The sequence below is a fragment of the Bufo gargarizans genome, chromosome 6 (assembly GCF_014858855.1).
Source record: "Bufo gargarizans isolate SCDJY-AF-19 chromosome 6, ASM1485885v1, whole genome shotgun sequence".
In the NCBI taxonomy this organism is placed as follows: domain Eukaryota; kingdom Metazoa; phylum Chordata; class Amphibia; order Anura; family Bufonidae; genus Bufo; species Bufo gargarizans.
In genome coordinates this window covers 61,472,807-61,490,909 of record NC_058085.1, presented here as the reverse complement: position 1 = coordinate 61,490,909, position 18,103 = coordinate 61,472,807, and the positions used below count along the sequence as shown (strand labels likewise).

Genomic DNA, 18,103 nt, shown 5'->3' with positions numbered 1-18,103 from the left:
CTCTGCACTTTCATTGATAGGAAGTGTAAACATGATTAAACCTGACCCAGAGAGAGCAGAGCCTCTAGGTGTAACAGCAATGCCCTCATTGCTCCTAGAGGCTCATTTGCATATATACATAATTTTTCTCAGCAATGTGGGCACATATGGACATGGGACCAACACAGATGCCTTCAGCTGCCAACAGGTCTGCCAGTGTCATAGGTACAAATTTGCTGACAGATGCTCTTTAGGTACAAGTCTGCTGACAGATGCTCTTTAGGTACAAGTCTGCTGACAGATGCTCTTTAGGTACAAGTCTGCTGACAGATGCCCTTTAATCTCAAGGTGTGATTCCCCAATAAATAATGACTAAGTAGATCATACAGGTGGAGTAATACAACCGCGTTTTTTTTCCATCGCATTATACACTCTTTGTTTCTATGGTTATGACTAGTGTTGAGCGAGTCGAAGAGCACTGAAGTGGACTTTCATCCGAATTTCAGGATAAATTCTATTTATCGCAAAGCCAAATTTCCTCGTGTCTGGTGGTAGCGAATCGATTTAACCTGAAATAGTGAAAAAAAAAAAAAAAAAACATACTTACCTGCTCCATTTGCTCAAGATGGGCAGGCCGCTGCCATCTTGCTGAAATCCCGTGCACGGTGACGTATGACATCACCACCCCGGCCAGCGTGATGACATGTGAGATTTCGCACCAGATCTTCAAGCAAGATGACGGCTGGGCCGTCGCGAGGAAATAGAGTAGGTAAGTATGATTTTTATTTTATTTTACATCATGTTATGTATATCAGATGCCGCAATCATGTCTGAACGCGGCATCTGAGCGGTACAATGATGGTGGGGTGGTGCAATCACCGCTCCCTGTCATTGCATCCACTACTTACAAAGAAATACGCTTTGTGGTGAATTACTTATTTTTTTATAAAATTCGGCGAAGCAGATCATCTCTAGTTACGACCACCCTGTAATCCAGCAGCGGTGGACGTGCTTGCGCACTGTAGAAAAAAGCACTGGCCTCTCTGGTGTCCAGGACCGTGGAAGTGTGCATAGCCCGGCACTTTTTCCTGTAGTGTACAAGCACGACCAGGGTGGTCATAACCATGGAAATGAGCAGTGCAAAATGTGATGGAAAAATGGATGAAGCCTAGCAAAGGAGGCAATATGGACAATCACTATACATTAGTAAGTGCCTTGTATGAACTGTGTCTACATGACAAATGCCATTTGCTGAAGTGATACAACCCCTTCAATCTCCTCGTTTTCTTTGGTCCTATTTTGTCTCATATTACACTATATAGAGATCTGTGTATCCCTGGGGATCAGACATGTGTCTCCTCCTCCTTCTCACTCTCCTGAGTCTGACTGAAAGACAACTGGCTGGAGCAGGAGCCTCTTTGCTGTGCCTCGTCTGCAATAGCACAAATACCATTAGGCCTCACCCCTGTTGGGTAAGATCTGCCCCCTTTGTTGGAATGCTGAAGCCAGTTATTGGCTGCAGAGGAGCATGTGACTATGCCTATGCAGCTCGGGGACTGGAATATGGACACACCAGAGGACTGAAACGGCAGACAGCAGGTGAGTATGAATTTTCAGGAGGAGGAGGCTGCGAGCATTAGATAATAAGTAATGCTTTCCTTACTACTTAAAAAGAGACAGGTGAGTATCTGGCAACTTTTTAAATTGTCACTAACTTTCACTCCGATTTCTAAAAAATCAATAGTACTAATTATTCTAAGAAATTAGAAAAAAACAAAAACTTTCTCCTCATATCAGCTCTTTTCCTCACCTCTTTTTAAACTAACATTCACTCTGAATTCTCTGCTGTCAGCTCACAGACGGATCCAATTAAAGCTACTTATGCAAGTCTATGGAGAGGGGAAGGAGTGTGCTGCAGTGATCGAGACACCGACACAGTTGCTGGAGAAGCACTGTAAGTGTTATATTTCATCCCAAGTGCTTTATTCATATCATTGCTGCTCAGTACTTCCTTATAATGGCCTATATGATGTGTCTAAGTCATACTTATTGAGTGCAAGAGAGCAGAATCTCCATTTTTTTTTTCTTCATATGTCGCCTATGGGAGACGTCATAAAAGCTAGTCTCCATCCACCAGCTCAGGGAATACTGAGAATTAGACACAGGACCTTCAGATAGATGCAATATACAGTTCATATATTAGTGTTAATCCTCCTGTGAACACACATGGCAGCTCCTTCTGAAAAGTAATCTAAAGTGTATGGCAATCTAAATGGAATATCTGTACTACACAAGGGCTAACCTTTCATACCTGTCTCAGAAATACCGTATAGCACGTTCTCATTAGCATACTTTAATACGGTATTTGGAAAAGGTTGTTTTTGAAGCAAAACTTGTGCTTACATCAGCGTTACTCAAGGCTTCAAAATCTAACATTTTAACATGCAAATGAGTAAGAAATCAATGGAACATGCGAAACCTGAAAACGGGAGATTAAGTGACGGTTGTGGCATTCAAAACGTGCTCAGAACCCATGGAAGTTATTTAACACAACCCTTTTGCCTAGGAAGGTAGATGGGTATTCAGATCCAGCAGAAGCCATTGCATACATACAATCTGGGCATTCTATAGGAAATTTGGTCTCAACGCATTCTGGTCTGCACCAGGCAAATAAATAATTCTCTATTTTACACACTGGTAAAACGGGACAGGAGCGCTAAACTGGCCCAATGGCCCCCCTTTTACCCAATGGTGACCTCCAGAAGATGTCAGCAAGCAGAGTGTCCTGTATTAAAAGTATTTTCCAGGATTTTATAACTGATGACCTATCCTCTGGATAAGTCATCAGTATCTGGTCTGTGTGGGTTTCCGACACCCGGAACCCCCACCTATCAGCTGTTTGAGAAGGCACCGGTGCTCCTGTGAGTGCCTGCGCCTTCTCCCAGCTCACCAAGCACAGCGCCGTACATTGTATATTGGCTGTGTTTGGCATTGCACTCAGCGACTGTTTAGTCACTCGGCCTAGGAAAAGCAGAGAGAAGGCCGATGCGCTAACAGGAGCGCCGGTGCCTTCTCAAACAGCTGATCGGCGGGGGTCCCGTGTGTCGGACCTCAACCGATCAGATGCTGATGATCTATCCTGAGGATAGGTCATCAGTTATAATGTCTCGGAAAACCCCTTTAATGCAACACTCACCCACTTTATTAATCAACTGATCAGTGGGGGTCCAATCCACAGTTTATAGGGTCCATAGCTTTTGGGCAAGCATTATGGCCTCTTCATACTGCACCAAGCATAGCACCGTACATTGTATAATGGCTGTGCTTGGTATTACAGCTCAATCTCATTCATTTAGGGTCCTTTAACACGTCCGTAAGTGTTTTGCGGATCCGCAAAACACGGACACCTGCAATGTGTGATCCGCAATTTGTGGACCGCACATCACGGACACTATAATAGAAAATGCAATTGCGGACCAGAATAGGACATGTTCTATTTTTTTCAGGAACGGAATTGCGGATCCCGAAGAAACCGATCCCGAAAAAACAAATGCGGATCCCGAAAACGCGGATTCGCATCCGTTCCAGCCCCATTGAAAGTGAAGGGGTCCGCAAATTGCAGAACGAATGCGGACCCAAATTACGGACGTGTGAATGGACCCTTAAAGGGAAAATACAATGAGAAAATTACCTTTTTAAATCAGGTTTTTATGTTAAAGTGGTCCTTTCAGCAGAGAGCGTCAAAGCCACGGAGAAGGTGAGCAGTTTTTTCTCTTCTATGATTGGACCACAGCACAGCCAGGGAGAAGGAGACGCTCAATGAGAAACCCTGGCGTCTCCTCCTCCGTGTACCGCTGCTCAGTATTAACATACTGAGCGGGAAAACTGCAGGGGGGCACAGCGGGGTGTCAGCATCAGCTGGAAGGTATTTAATTAAACTAGAAAATTCCAGTGAAAGGTCCGCTTTAAGCATTTTTTTTTTTAGAATTTGTGATGATTTTTATTTTAATTTTTCATGTCATAATCTAAATTCTAAAATCCTGCACTTTTTTTTCCCATTGGCCACTAGGCCCATATGTTTCCAGTCCTTTGAGCGCAGCCACCACGAGCCATAGACACAATGGACAGGAGGTGACCCAACTAACTTCCATGGGAGATTTTTCTAAGCGTGCTCTACGAACTGTGCGGAGGTCAGGAGGGAGTAGATAACTTGTGACTTCACCTAGTGTGAATGGTGGATCCTGTGTTATCTATACAGAGGTGATATCTGTCATTGTAATCCAGGCTGCCGCACACACCATCTGGCAACCCCGATCCTCGCTAGGGGGAGCTCATACGCAGCTAGGAGTGCACGCTCCAGGTTTTTGACCTCCCAAATGACCATGGCAGCAATACAGTAGTGCTGCAAAAAATACCGCCCCAGCAAAACCAAATTACCAAAGTGCAGCATAAAACACTGTCCTATCACCATTCTGAGGACAGTGATAGAGTTGAATTTAGGGGAGCATCTGTGGTCGTTGGCCAGGTGCATAAGTACCTGATGGTCCTAGCATTAATGAATGCCTCCAGCGGCCGTGAGGAGGGCTCGAGTGGCCCCCTGTATGATATATGGCCAGTCTTCCCCTGCACTTCTCTATGGAGAGCCTGATTATTTCAGCACATTAGCAAGGAATATCTAACATAACAAATATCAAATATATCAAAGACTACAACTACTTGCCTTATAAATCAATTTACTAAGAAACTTTTAAAATAAGTAAGATATCAAATGTTAACCATTTCCGAATCTGCATTGATGTGCTTTGTCCCAGATTTATTTATTTTTTTACTCTCTTTTAATTTTTTCTTTGCTGTTTTCTGGCAAACTGACTGAGTGGTTTCCCAGATGTATTTAATGCGAATAAAGCAGACGAAAAATAAATATGGAAACCAAACCCCACAGGACCCTTTTGTATGCAGACTGGATAGGTCTAGAGACACATGGAGGAGGGAGGCTACCTTCTCTAGCCATACAAATCTGTCTCCGAGGTTATGCAACAGGCTGCTAGTCATGCAAGGCCAACCTCACAGGACAAAGGAGAGAGGAGGTGCATGGTTTGGAAACAATTTCCACTTGGCTTTGACTTTGAGCTCAGATTTCGTGAGGATTTGATCAAGGCTGTATTGCTCATGTCTGAAGTGCAAGGCTAGCATGATAATCATTTTAAAGTGACACAGAGCTCTAAATATCTACGTCCGTGGGCCAAAAAATGGAAATATAAGCCATTCTAATAGACCTAACCGCCTCCTGTGTAGGAAAATCAATTATGGATTAATTATTGACCATATGTCCCTAAATGAAATATCAACTGATATCGTGATGCATTACTGCCATCACTATCTACCCTATAAAACCAGGCATACTGCCTGGTAGGGTTTATCATGGTGAATTAAATGAACAGATGCAAGTGTTCGGAGCACCAAGGGGTTGGACTAGCCCCTCAGAGCACCGCTTCACCTTCTCCTCTACCGCTGTTCGAAGCACCGTTTCACCTGCTCCTCTTTCCCGTCGCCACTCCTCCTCATGGCCTGATTGACAGGGCCAAGCATTCTTACTGTTTGGATGCCTGGCCTTGAAATCTAACGCATGCACCGGCATTTTGCATGTGCCTATGCAATGCACGCACGACTTCAGGGCAAGGCACTCGAATAGTGAGGATACCTGGCCCTGGCAATCAGGCAGAGAGGGGGAGGTGAAGAGGGGGCTTAGTCCAGCCTTTCGGTGCTCTTAGAACCTCATCTGCATTACAGTAATACTATGAATCTTGCTGCAATGGTATATCCTTTTACAGTTATAGAAGGTTTATTTCATTCACCATGATCAACCCTACCAGGCAGTATGCCTGGGTTTAGAGGGTTGATCATAGTGACAGATGCTCTTTAAGCCAGGCGTCGGAATTGGAGTGTCTTGGTGTGGTCGCTAGAGCACCTGAAGTGACCGCATTTAGTCTGACTGATTTGCTTTTGATCTGACACACGTGGAGCGCCGCAGGCCGCAGCACTGATAGCAGAACAAGTGGACATGTTTGTATTCACATTACCACACCAGTAGCATCCTTGGAAGCACTGGGACCACTTTGGAGAACCCACACTGTATGAGGAATATATCCACCAGGATAAGCTTTGGGGACTGGGAGAGCACTAAGAATAAGAATATTGTTCAATCCATCCGATAAACAGACATCGGTCAGTATGTATGGTTTGGTATCCTAGTGTTCCCGTGTGGTCTTTGGACTGCAGGGAATAATATGAGCGTGGTGAAAGTTTGCATATACTGTATTATACAAGATTTTAGATTGGTGGTTGAATGGGCCCCATTGTTTTACCAGCAGCCCTGATAAAGCTGCTATACGGCCTTCATCATTTAGGTGAGTGTAGGAAATTCGTAAGATACCGCTGTACGGTTATATCCTCAATCACTTGTATACTGGTGTGTGCTGGGAGCGGACTGTACATTATCTGTTTGGTTAAAGTAAATAAATAGATAGATAATTAGATAGATAGCTAGATAGATATAGACTAGGCACAAGGAGTAAAGTCATTATAGAGTAATGTCCCATCTAAAACAGGTCAACTTGCTGTGGTAGATGGGCAAAAATGATTTTAATCAAAATGATATTTGCTAAGTACCTAATTCTAATGGATGGATAGATAGATAGATAGATGATAGATTGATATATATATAGATAGATAGATAAATAGAAGGACATATATATATATATATATATATGTATATATATATATATATATATATATATAGATAATGGATAGAAAGATAGCTAGATAGACAATTAGATAGAAATAGAACATATAGATAAAAAGAATAGAAAGATAGATATTAGATAGATAGATAGATAATAGATAGATAGATAATATTTTTTATATAAATCTATATATATATATATATATATATATATATATATTTATAGACAGATACTGTAATTATTAGGCATTTCCAGCTGCTAAAAAAGTATGGTCATATCAAGGAAATATTTTCAAAGCCAAATGAGTGCTGAAAAATGAAAGGTGGAATCTGATTGGTTGCTATGGGCAACTAAGCTTGTTCTACTTTACACCAGTTTTGATACATCCGCCCCCTGTGTTGTATTCTATAGGAGTAAACTACACAGAAAATACACAACAGCACGCTACAGCTGCCGGGTGTGCGGCTTTCATGTCAAATCCTTCCTAGAAAAAAAAAAGCTCAAATTGTTTCTGCTTCTGCACAAATACCTCATAAAAGTTTGCTGGGCTTAACCCTTTCATAACCAGCTCCAGTGGAGTCACAGCTAGGCTTTCCTTCACCCAGCCCTATAACTAAATACTATCGCCTCTTGGTGCCAACACCCAGGGCCCGTGTTCCCCCCCCCCCCCCCCACAGCCTCCCCTCCACACATACACTTTGGCTGACACCCTTGAACTTCACACACACCAACGCACAGTGAAGCGTGCATCCATGGTCATACAATAGTTCTAACATCAAACCTATCTTGGAGGCTATCAATGAATGCTGCCTTATCTCCAGAGCCCTCCAGTTCCTTGCAGACCAATGCATTACTGAGCCTCTTGGACCTTGCCATTAAACAAATGCATCCACGACCATTAAGAAACATCTGTGAAAGATATTGTATCTCATGTCGGAGAACATCTAATAGCACTCTTCAGAAAGCTATTGTCTGGCTGCGTTTAATGCAGATTATTCATTGACCTAGTTATGTAGTTTACATAACCAGTATGGAGGCCTCATGAATGGTCGCCAGCCTTGGTTTACAATATCTGCTCTATTACATAATGTAAGCATCAGTCTAATGAGATTATTACGAGATCTGGTGTACAGCATCTGATGTAGCATTTTTTGTATGCAAGGTCCCAGGGCTGAGTAGACAGTCTCTGAGGCCGCCATACACATGAGATAGTAGTTGGCTCTCTGTCCTGATCCTCACATACATACATGTGTGCTTGGCTACTGCTAGAGAACAGAATGATTGCGCAGGGTGAAGAGTCTGGGCACAATAAGTGTCCAGGCATGGAGAAGCAAGTCTGGTCACAAGGAGAAATGTTCAAGCACATTGAATAGAGTCTGGGAACATGGAGAAAAGTCCAGACACAGAGAGAAGAATCTGGCCAAAAGAAGAGTCCAGGTATAGAGAGAAGAGTCTGGGCACATGGAGAAGAGTCTGGGCACATGGAGAAGAGTCTGGGCACATGGAGAAGAGTCTGGGCACAAGAAAAGTCCAGGCATGCAGAAGCAAGTCTGGTCACAGGGAGAAAAGCTTAAACAAACAGAGTAGAGTCTGGGCATGTGGAGAAGAGTCCAGACAAAGAGAGAAGAGTCTGGACACAAGAAAAGTCCAGGTATAGAAAGAAGAGTGTGGACAAAGGGAGAAGCGTCTGGGCACAAGAAGAGTCCAGGCAGGTAGAAGCAAGTCTGATCACAGGGAGAAAAGCTTGAGCAACTAGAGTAGAGTCTGGGGACATGAAGAAGAGTCCAGACACAGAGAGAAGAATCTGGGCAAAAGAACAGTCCAGGTATAGAGAGAAGAGTATGGGCATATGGAGAAGAGTCTGGGCTCAAGAAAAGTCCAGGCATGCAGAAGCAAGTCTGGTCACAGGGGAAAAAAAGCTTAAACAAACAGAGTAGAGTCTGGGCACGTGGAGAAGAGTCCAGACAAAGAGAGAAGACTCTGGGAACAAACAAAAGTCCAGGTATAGAGAGAAGAGTCTGGGCACTGATTAAAGTGTTTGGACAGGGGGGACTGAGGGAACAGAAGAGTCCAAACACAGGGAGAAGAGTGCTGGAACAAGGGGAAACATCCGGGGAGTGAGTCCAAGGATGGAGAAAAGAGTCCGGTCTCAGAATAGTCCAGTCATGGAAAGAAGAGTCCGGCAGCTTCTCCCAACCCTGTGCAGCTTGACAGATCTCTTTTACGCAGACAGTAACAGACCGGTCAATCAAACCAAGCAAGGTGTGGAAAAGTCACACAGTAGACACTTCACCCCATGGCCGATTCTTCTCTCAGTGCCCAGCTCGTTTTCAAAACTATGGGGGACATTTACCAAGACTTGCATTCTCATACACCAGACCCCTGTGTTCTGGAGTAAGAAGATGTACCTAATTTAGTAAGAGGTAGATGCCAGGAACTCAAATCTATGGCAGCTAGGAGGTGGCGTAGACTTCAGCCAGGGGCGTAGCTATAGGGGGTGCAGAGGTAGCAGTCGCTACCGGGCCCAGGAGCCTGAGGAGGCCCAAAGACCTTTGTGGCACATAAGAAGACACTGGTATTTTAGAAAGTGCATGCTGGTCAAGTTACACCTCTGGCTGGAGGGAAAGGGTTAAGTCAAGAATTTGGCATGGGTTGGGGGGTACCATTTAAATTTTTGCCTCAGGCAGCATGAAGGCAATGTGCTTCCCTGCCCCTGGCCACAAAGCACTGAGGGAAGCTGGGCGCAAGCTGAACTCTTGCACTGGGGCCATGAAGCTTTAGCTACGCCCTCGACTTCAGCGTTAGTTTTTGTAGCAAGTTATAGTAAATCCGTCGGACAGAGATAGACTCTTCTTCATCCTTTTTCTCGCCAAAAGCTCAAAAAGTTACAAATATGGCGTGTGCCAAAATTTGAAACTTTTTAACGCCATAACAGTGGCGTAAATAGGACACAGTTCCTACAGAAAGGGACCCTGTCTGAATTTCTTGCTGCCTGCGGTTGAGGCAGCGTGAACCTGATGACAGGCTGCCTTTAATCACATTTATTATTTTGTCTCTCTTCATTCTTGCCTTGTTTTTTTTTAACATGAGAAGACCCAGACCGCTCATTGAAAGGGAACATGTCTATATCGAAAGGGTCAGTGAGCAGCTCCAAGTAATATATCTGGCGCATTAAAATGAAATTATCTGAATGAATGAAAGACAGCTGAAAATGAGCAGTGATTATGGAGCGGGATCTACAATATGTATGCAGCAGATTGTGTCAGCGCTGGAATGTGTATCCTTGGCGTTGTGCACCAAAAAAGCTGTTTATTAGCTGTTCAATGAGAAACAGATAATGCCAAAACATCTTGACTTCATCCAAAGGAGAAGTAAAATGGAATATAAAATTAGCTTTTTGACACAAAGTCTGACCCTTTCCTTCAGCGCGCAATCAAACGTTTCATTTTCTTTTGGCATATTCAGAAGCAGGTGATTGAAAGGAATCCGTTTAACATTTACCCGGGCGCTTAATTAATATTTACTGTGAGATACAGAACTACAAAGAGGTTTTCTAGGTGAAAAATGATACCGGATTGTACAGTACACATCCCGAAGGAAAGACGGCGCATGAGCTGCTTTCACAATCTTCTGATTTACTGACATTGTAAGAGTTCCCAAGAGAGAGACAGCCACTGAATGGCCGCTTTATTAGACCAGTTTCATACTGGTGTTATAGCTCTCCGACAGACTTCCGGATCCAGAGAGCTGTACGTTTTTTTGCCAGCCAAAAGAATCCTGGCATATCTGGAAAAACGGATCCGGTATTAATTTTTTCAGCATTTTTAAAGGTCTGCGCATGCGCAGACCGGAAATCTAGATCCGTTTTGCCGGAACACTTAATGCCGGATTCGGCACTAATACATTTCAATGGAAATTAATGCCAGATCCGGCATTCCGGCAAGTGTTCAGGATTTTGGACCGGAGAGAAAACTGCAGCATGCTGCGGTATTTTCTCCGGCCAAAAAACGTAAGAGGGACTGAACTAATGCATCCTGAACGGATTGCTCTCCATTCAGAAACTGATCAGTTTTTTCCCGGTATTGAGCTCCTGTGACGGAACTCAACACTTGAAAAAAAAATGCTAGTGTGAAAGTACCCTTAGGCCCCTTTCACACAGGCGAGTATTCCGCGCGGATGCGATGCGTGAGTTGAATGCATTGCACCCACACTGAATCCCGACCCATTCATTTCTATGGGGCTGTTTACATGAGCGGTGATTTTCACGCATCACTTGTGCGTTGCGTCAAAATCGCAGCATGCTCTATTTTGTGCGTTTTTCACGTAACGCAAGGCCCATAAAAATGAATGGGGTTGCGTGAAAATCGCAAGCATCCGCAAGCAAGTGCGGATGCGGTGCGATTTTTTTCACGCACGGTTGCTAGGAGACGATCGGGATGGAGACCCGATCATTATTATTTTCCCTTATAACATTATTATAAGGGAAAATAATAGCATTCTGAATACATAATGCATAGTAAAATAGCGCTGGAGGGGTTAAAAAATAAAAATAAAAAATGTAACTCACCTTAATCCACTTGATCGCGCAGCCGGCATCTCTTCTGTCTGTCTTCTGTGCTGTGTGCAGGAACAGGACCTGTGGTGACGTCACTCCGGTCATCACATGATCTTTTATTTTTTAACCCCTCCAGCGCTATTGTACTATGCATTCTGTATTCAGAATGCTATTATTTTCCCTTATAACCATGTTATAAGGGAAAATAATACAATCTACAGAACACCGATCCCAAGCCCGAACTTCTGTGAAGAAGTTCGGGTTTGGGTAAAAAACATGGCGATTTTTCTCACGCGAGCGCAAAACGCATTACAATGTTTTGCACTCGCGCAGAAAAATTGCGCATGTTCCCGCAACGCACCCGCACATTTTCCTGCAACGCCCGTGTGAAAGAGGCCTTAGAGAATCATCCAGTTATATGCTGAACCTCCTTTGGCCTTCAGAACCACAGCAATTCAGCGTAGATTCCACTAGATGTTGAAATTATTCTGCAGGAATATTGTCTCATGCCAATAGGACAGTTGCTGCAAACTAGACGGAGATACTAAGAGGTGTTCTCATCCCCAGGTCCAGACACAAGATTTGGCCCACCAGGAGATGACTGCAATCCGGGGTAAGTAACATTCGGTGGTAGAGCAGAGCCATTCCTGCCTTACCGTGTGCCGACAGTACGTAAGCGTCACACTGATTGTGCAGGGACTTGCCAGAAAGCTTGTCAGGGGATCATGGAGCAGTGAGTACAACTATTCTAAGAGAGAATCTGTGGCTGACATCATGTTTGGAGGGTATCTATGGCTAGCATATTATTTTGTGGCATCTATGGGTGGTGTATACATTTAAGGACATCTATAGCTGGCATTTTATTTTGGGACATCTATGGCTGGCATCTAAATTTAAGGGCATCTATGGCTGGCATATTATTTTGGGGCATCTATGGCTGGCGTATAAATTTAGGGGAATGTATGGTTGGCATATTATTTAGGGGAATCAATAGGTGGTATATTATTTTGAGGGCAACTATTGCTGGCATATTATTTTGTGGCAGCTATGACTGGCATCTTATTAAGGCAGTAGTTGAGATTGCGGCATTAAGAAGATTAATATTACTATTACTGTGGGTACAAAAGATTGCAACTTTACTGTACTGTACACTATACCCAAATGGGTACAGTGCATCTGGCTGTATTATTTTTGGAAGCACTATCTGTCTATAAAGGACTATTTTGGGAGGGGGGGGGGGATAATTATAGGCATGACTATTTATGAACTGGTATTTGGGGTCATCATCCACACAGCAGGTGCACTAATAGGGGCAGCAACAGGCACCAAATGTGCAGGTGGTGGAAAGGTGAAGTGGATGGTGGAGAAGTGATGAGCCAACAATGTCTCTCTTGCATTCTCTGCATACACAAGCCGTGGCTTACAGAAGTTGTCAAGGCGGTCCGGGCCAGATGAAATAAAATGGTAAGTCATTGAATTGTGCTGTATGTATTTACCTACCACTGTATGAGTGTAATATTGGTGTTTTGTTCAGTAATACTATGGTACTATTATTCAGTCGCTATTTTATGGTACTGGTAGTGGTCATGGTGTGGCGTTACCCTCAGATGTGCCCCCCTCTCCCTTGCTACTGCCTCTGATTATATCCCTGGTGATTCTCTATATCACTTTACATAATATAATGACTGCAACTGTATTATGTGGAAAACCTATACAAATATATTCTGATGATATGACCCTCGAAAGAGCGCAACAAAAAAAGTGCGCCTCCGCCTTGTTTTCCTCATCATCGCTCGTTATAGATTTCCACGGGAGAACTAATTGAGTTTGAAGCTCAAGACGAGTTTCCCAGAGAATGACTTTCCGTGTAACGTAGTTATTAATGCGGATAAAAGCATATGAAAGTATGTAAAACACAGAGGAAAACAATATTTGGAAGGTTTCCATGGGTACCGGAGGCCTTTGTTACTAAGTGAAGTTCACAGGTTTCCATGGCTACCAGAAATATGTGTCAGCAGGCAGTACTTACTGGTTGCTATGGTAATGAAAGCAGATTTCCCTCCGAGAACTGCTAGATGCAGATAGACTGCATCCCGAGCCGAGGAGTCACCGTGCAATCTCATTACTCGATGACATATTATACCGTCCTCGGGTGAGAAGTACCGCACGGTGAAGGAATCCTTTGGGCACAGTTCACACTGGCAGAGGGTCATGTGATTTAACATGGCTATAAGTGATGAAGACCAGGCCATCAACTTACAAGTTCTATAACCATGTCCAGGGTTATCCCGCCACCCACCAATTTCCCATAGAGCACTGTTAAGTCTACAAACGTAGGTGGTCTACTTAAAGGGGATGTGCCACGATGCATATTCTACTTTTCTTTTTTTTTAAACCAGCACCTGGATCTGAATACTTTTGTAACTGCATGTAATTACAAATTTGGCACAGCAACTGATTAAAATGTATCTGCATAGCGCCACCTGCTGTTTGTTCTTTTCCTTATTTCTTGTCCAGCTCACTCCCGTGGTCGCACGCGCTCAGTTTAAATTTTCAACTGCCACCAGCCCTGTCTTCTGATAGAAGCTGTGTCAGTTACAGGGAGAGAACTGCAGCAGAAAGGAAACAACCCCTGAGCAAGGACACGCTCCCCTGAGCTGCCAGCCTGAAGACAATTTAGCTGAACAATGAATGTGGAGATCTCTGGATCTGTCATGTACTATATGATGTCTGATTTTCATTTTTTTTACATCAATCATGGCCATAACCCCTTCAAAGGGCATCTGTCAGGAGATTTGTACCTATGACACTGGCTTACCTGTTACATGTGCTCTTGGCAGCTGAAGGCACCTGTGTTGGTCCCATGTTCATATGTGTCCACATTGCTGTGTTTGCTGCCATCTGCTGGTGAACCAGGCCCATTACATGTAATAAACAGTTACATAACCAGATTATGAATGCACATTGTGGAGGACCTGGAATAAATACACAAGATGACATGAGGTTAGACCAATAAAGACAGTAGCCAGGTGGAGGAGTGGTAACACCACTCTGGGGTGTTACATCGGCAGCTGAAGGCATCTGTGTTGGTCTTATGTTCATATGTGCCCTCACAGAGAAAAATGATGTTTTAATATATGCAAATGAGCCTCTAGGAGCAATGGGGGCGTTGCTGTTACACTCAGAGGCTCTGTTCTCTCTGCAACTGCCGCGTCCTCTCCACATTAATTGACAGAACCAGGCATGATGAAGTTTTCACTGGTCCTGTCAATCAAACTGCAGGGCGTGCGGCAGTTGCAGAAAGAGCAGAGCCTCTCGGTGCAATGGCAACGCACCTGTTGCTCCTAGAGGCTCATTTGCATATAATAAAACATTATTTTTCTGAGCGATGCAGGCACATATGAACATGGGACCAACACAGATGCCTTCAGCTGCCAATGTAACACCCCAGAGTGGTGTTACCACTTCTGCACCTTGCTACTGTCTTTATTGGTCTAACCTCATGTCATCTTGCGTATTTATTCCAGGTCCTCTACAATGTGCATTCATAATCTGGTTATGTAACTGTTTATTACATGCAATGTTACCGGTTCACCAGCAGGTGGCATCAAACCTGGCAATGCGGGCACATATGAACATGGGGCCAACACAGATGTCTTCAGGTCCTCCACAAAGTGCATTCATAATCTGGTTATGTACCTGTTTATTACATGTAATGTGCCTGGTTCACCAGCAGGTGGCAGCAAACAAGGCAGAGCTGTACTTAGAGAGAATGGAGCTTTCCATTCCATTCTAACCCCCCTCTGTGGAGAAGTGGGGGCCAAAGCTTAGAGCCTCAGGAGCCAGGAGGAAAGTTCCCTGGCCTAATCTAGAGACAGACCATACAAAGAGAAGTGCAGCATACAGAAGAAGCAAAGTCACACAGTCAGCCTGTCAGTACAGCAGAGCCAGAGAGAAACAGATGTGGCAGAGTTGAGTTTGCCTGCCAGTTTTAATGCTAAAGCCTGCTGGAACCAAGACAAAGTCTGTAACCCGTTTGGAGAAACGTTTATGCCAAGTAAAGCTGTTATTGAACTTCATCACAAGATCTGGACTCAATTTATTATTCATCCCCAATTCAACTACCCCTTATTTGCTGCTTCGGAAGACAACGCCTGGGGTCCAGTGTATTCAGGTAGGAGCACTGTGACACATACATAACAGTAAGGGACATTTTAGGCCACCCTATACCACTCGGCCATTCCTACACCTGGGTACCACCACCAACACCAATTCTTAACGGGACTCTGTCCTGTTGTTGCTTCGCTGCAACTGGCGTCACATGTATTTCTTAAAGGGACCCTTAAAGGGATGTTGCACCAACAGGTCAGCCAGTTTCATAGGTACAAATCTGCTGACAGATGCCAGCACCCTCCTCAAGCTGAGATTGAAGGGAGCATCAGTGGGCATGTGTGATTGAAAAGGGGAACCTCGTTCTCGGTGGGAAGCACCAGAGATGAAACATCCTATCCTTTGGATAAGCGATAAGCTGTTATGTTGGGAAACCCCCTACAGGGGACATCCCCACTTATCAGGATTTGCAGAGATCAGACGCTGCACAGCACCGTATAAGCCTATTCACAGAGCTGTGTGCCGCCACTCCACTCATCTATGGGCCTGACAGAGGCAGTGAGCGCTGAATAGGCCCACAGAGATGAATGGCGCGGCAGTACAGGTGCTCCACTCATACAGAACCCCCCATTCTTGTGACCAGACTCTTACCCCCCCCCCCCCCCCTATATAGATACAAGCCTTCCCTATTCTAGGACTGACATGTATGGGGACTGATGATGGTGGGTTATCTCTATAGGCGCCTGCCTCTCGGACCATTTCTCTGGCACAGCTTGAGAGAAAGTGTAAAATAATCTCGCGTATGTCGGTGAATGGACCCGAGAATCGAGGCTGAAGGAACACGGTAATCATCAGAGCAGACCGCTTCATCTATATTTACTATTAGTATTACGTCTAGGGTAGAATTTACCTATTAGTGGCCTATGGGAAATGGGCTGTAACCAGTACTGAATACTGCATGCTGCAGCTGCTGAAGAACCTCTTCTTAGAGAAAGAGGAACCACTATATATGTTGTGCTGGCATCAGATACATAGCAAAACACATCTCTGCATAATCACCAGTTCTGGACAGAACATATGTTCTGTATATATCAGAGTATGGGTCGAGACAGGCAGCAGATAGATAGATAGATAGATAGATAGATAGATAGATAGATACTGTAGATAATAGACAGGCAAATATAGAGAGATAGAGAAATAGATAGAGAGAAAGATAATAGATAGATAATAGAGAAAGATAGCGATAGATAAATAAATAAATAGATAGATAGATAGATATTAGATAGATTGATGAATAGATTGAAAGATAGATAGATATAAGATAGATAGATAGATAGATATTAGATAGATTGATGAATAGATTGAAAGATAGATAGATATAAGATAGATAGATAGATAACAGACATGCAGATAGAGAGATAGACAATAGATCAATAATAGAGAAAGATAGATATTAGACAGATAAATAGATAGATAAAATATTGAATTCCACAGCACTTCCAGAAAAAAACGTGCATTTATTCACCAAAGATACACCAATGTTTCACTCCTCTCAATAGGATCTTTCTCAAGCACTTCTAGAAGTGCTGCAGCATTCAATATTTTATGTAAGTTTGGTGGGTGGATCGCCCCCATAGCCGCTGGCACCCAGCTACTACTGTTCATTTTTGGCTATGCCGCCCTTGTTTTGTATAGATAGATAGATATTAGATAGATAAATATGAGATAGATAGATATGAGATAGATAGATATGAGATAGATAGATAGATAGATAGATAGATATGAGAGAGATAGAGAGATATGAGAGAGATAGATAGATAGATAGATAGATAGATAGATAGATAGATAGATAGATATGAGATAGATAGATAGATAGGAGATAGATAGATAATATACAGAGAGATAGATGATAGATAGATAGATAGATAGATAGATAGATAGATAGAGAGATGTGAGATAGATAGATAGATAGATAGATAGATATTAGATAGATAGATAGATAGATATGAGATAGATAGAGAGATAGATATGAGATAGATAGATAGATAGATAGATAGATAAATAGATATGAGATAGATAGATAGATAGATATGAGATAGATAATAGATAGACAGATAGATAGATATGACATATAGATAATAGATAGATAGATAGATAGATAGATAGATAGATATGAGATAGATAGATAGACAGATAGATAGATAGGACATAGGTAGGTAGATAGATACACAGATAGATATGAGATAGATAGACAGATAGATAGATAGATAGATAGATAGATAGATAGATAGGAGATAGATAGATAGATAGATAGATAGATATGAGAGATAGATAGATAGATAGACAGACATATAGATAATAGATAGATAGATAGATATGAGATAGACAGACAGACAGACAGATAGATAGATAGATAGATAGATAGATAGATAGATACACAGATACATTGATAGATATGGTGTAGATATTTGATATGTGTTTATGTATATGATGCCTCTCCATCTGGAGGTCACCATTTCCAGTGCAGAGTTCTCAGAAACTAATATGAGGCCATTAAAATCTCCGGCTTTGAAGGACACTAAACGTGGGGAGAAAGGAGCTGAAAGCAGGAGCAGAATTCAGCGTCCACCGCACAAGAAACTCACATGAAGTAAAATGGAAAAGAAAATGTTTTCTTGGCAGATGACAGCACAATCGTCTCCCGCGTTATCCCATA

At 43.1% G+C, this 18,103-nt stretch overlaps 1 protein-coding gene across 1 annotated transcript in view; it reads right to left on the bottom strand.

Annotated features, from left to right (window-relative positions):
* CACNA1G (calcium voltage-gated channel subunit alpha1 G) overlaps window positions 1-18,103 on the bottom strand; it is a 294,602-nt gene that overhangs the window by 207,387 nt on the left and 69,112 nt on the right.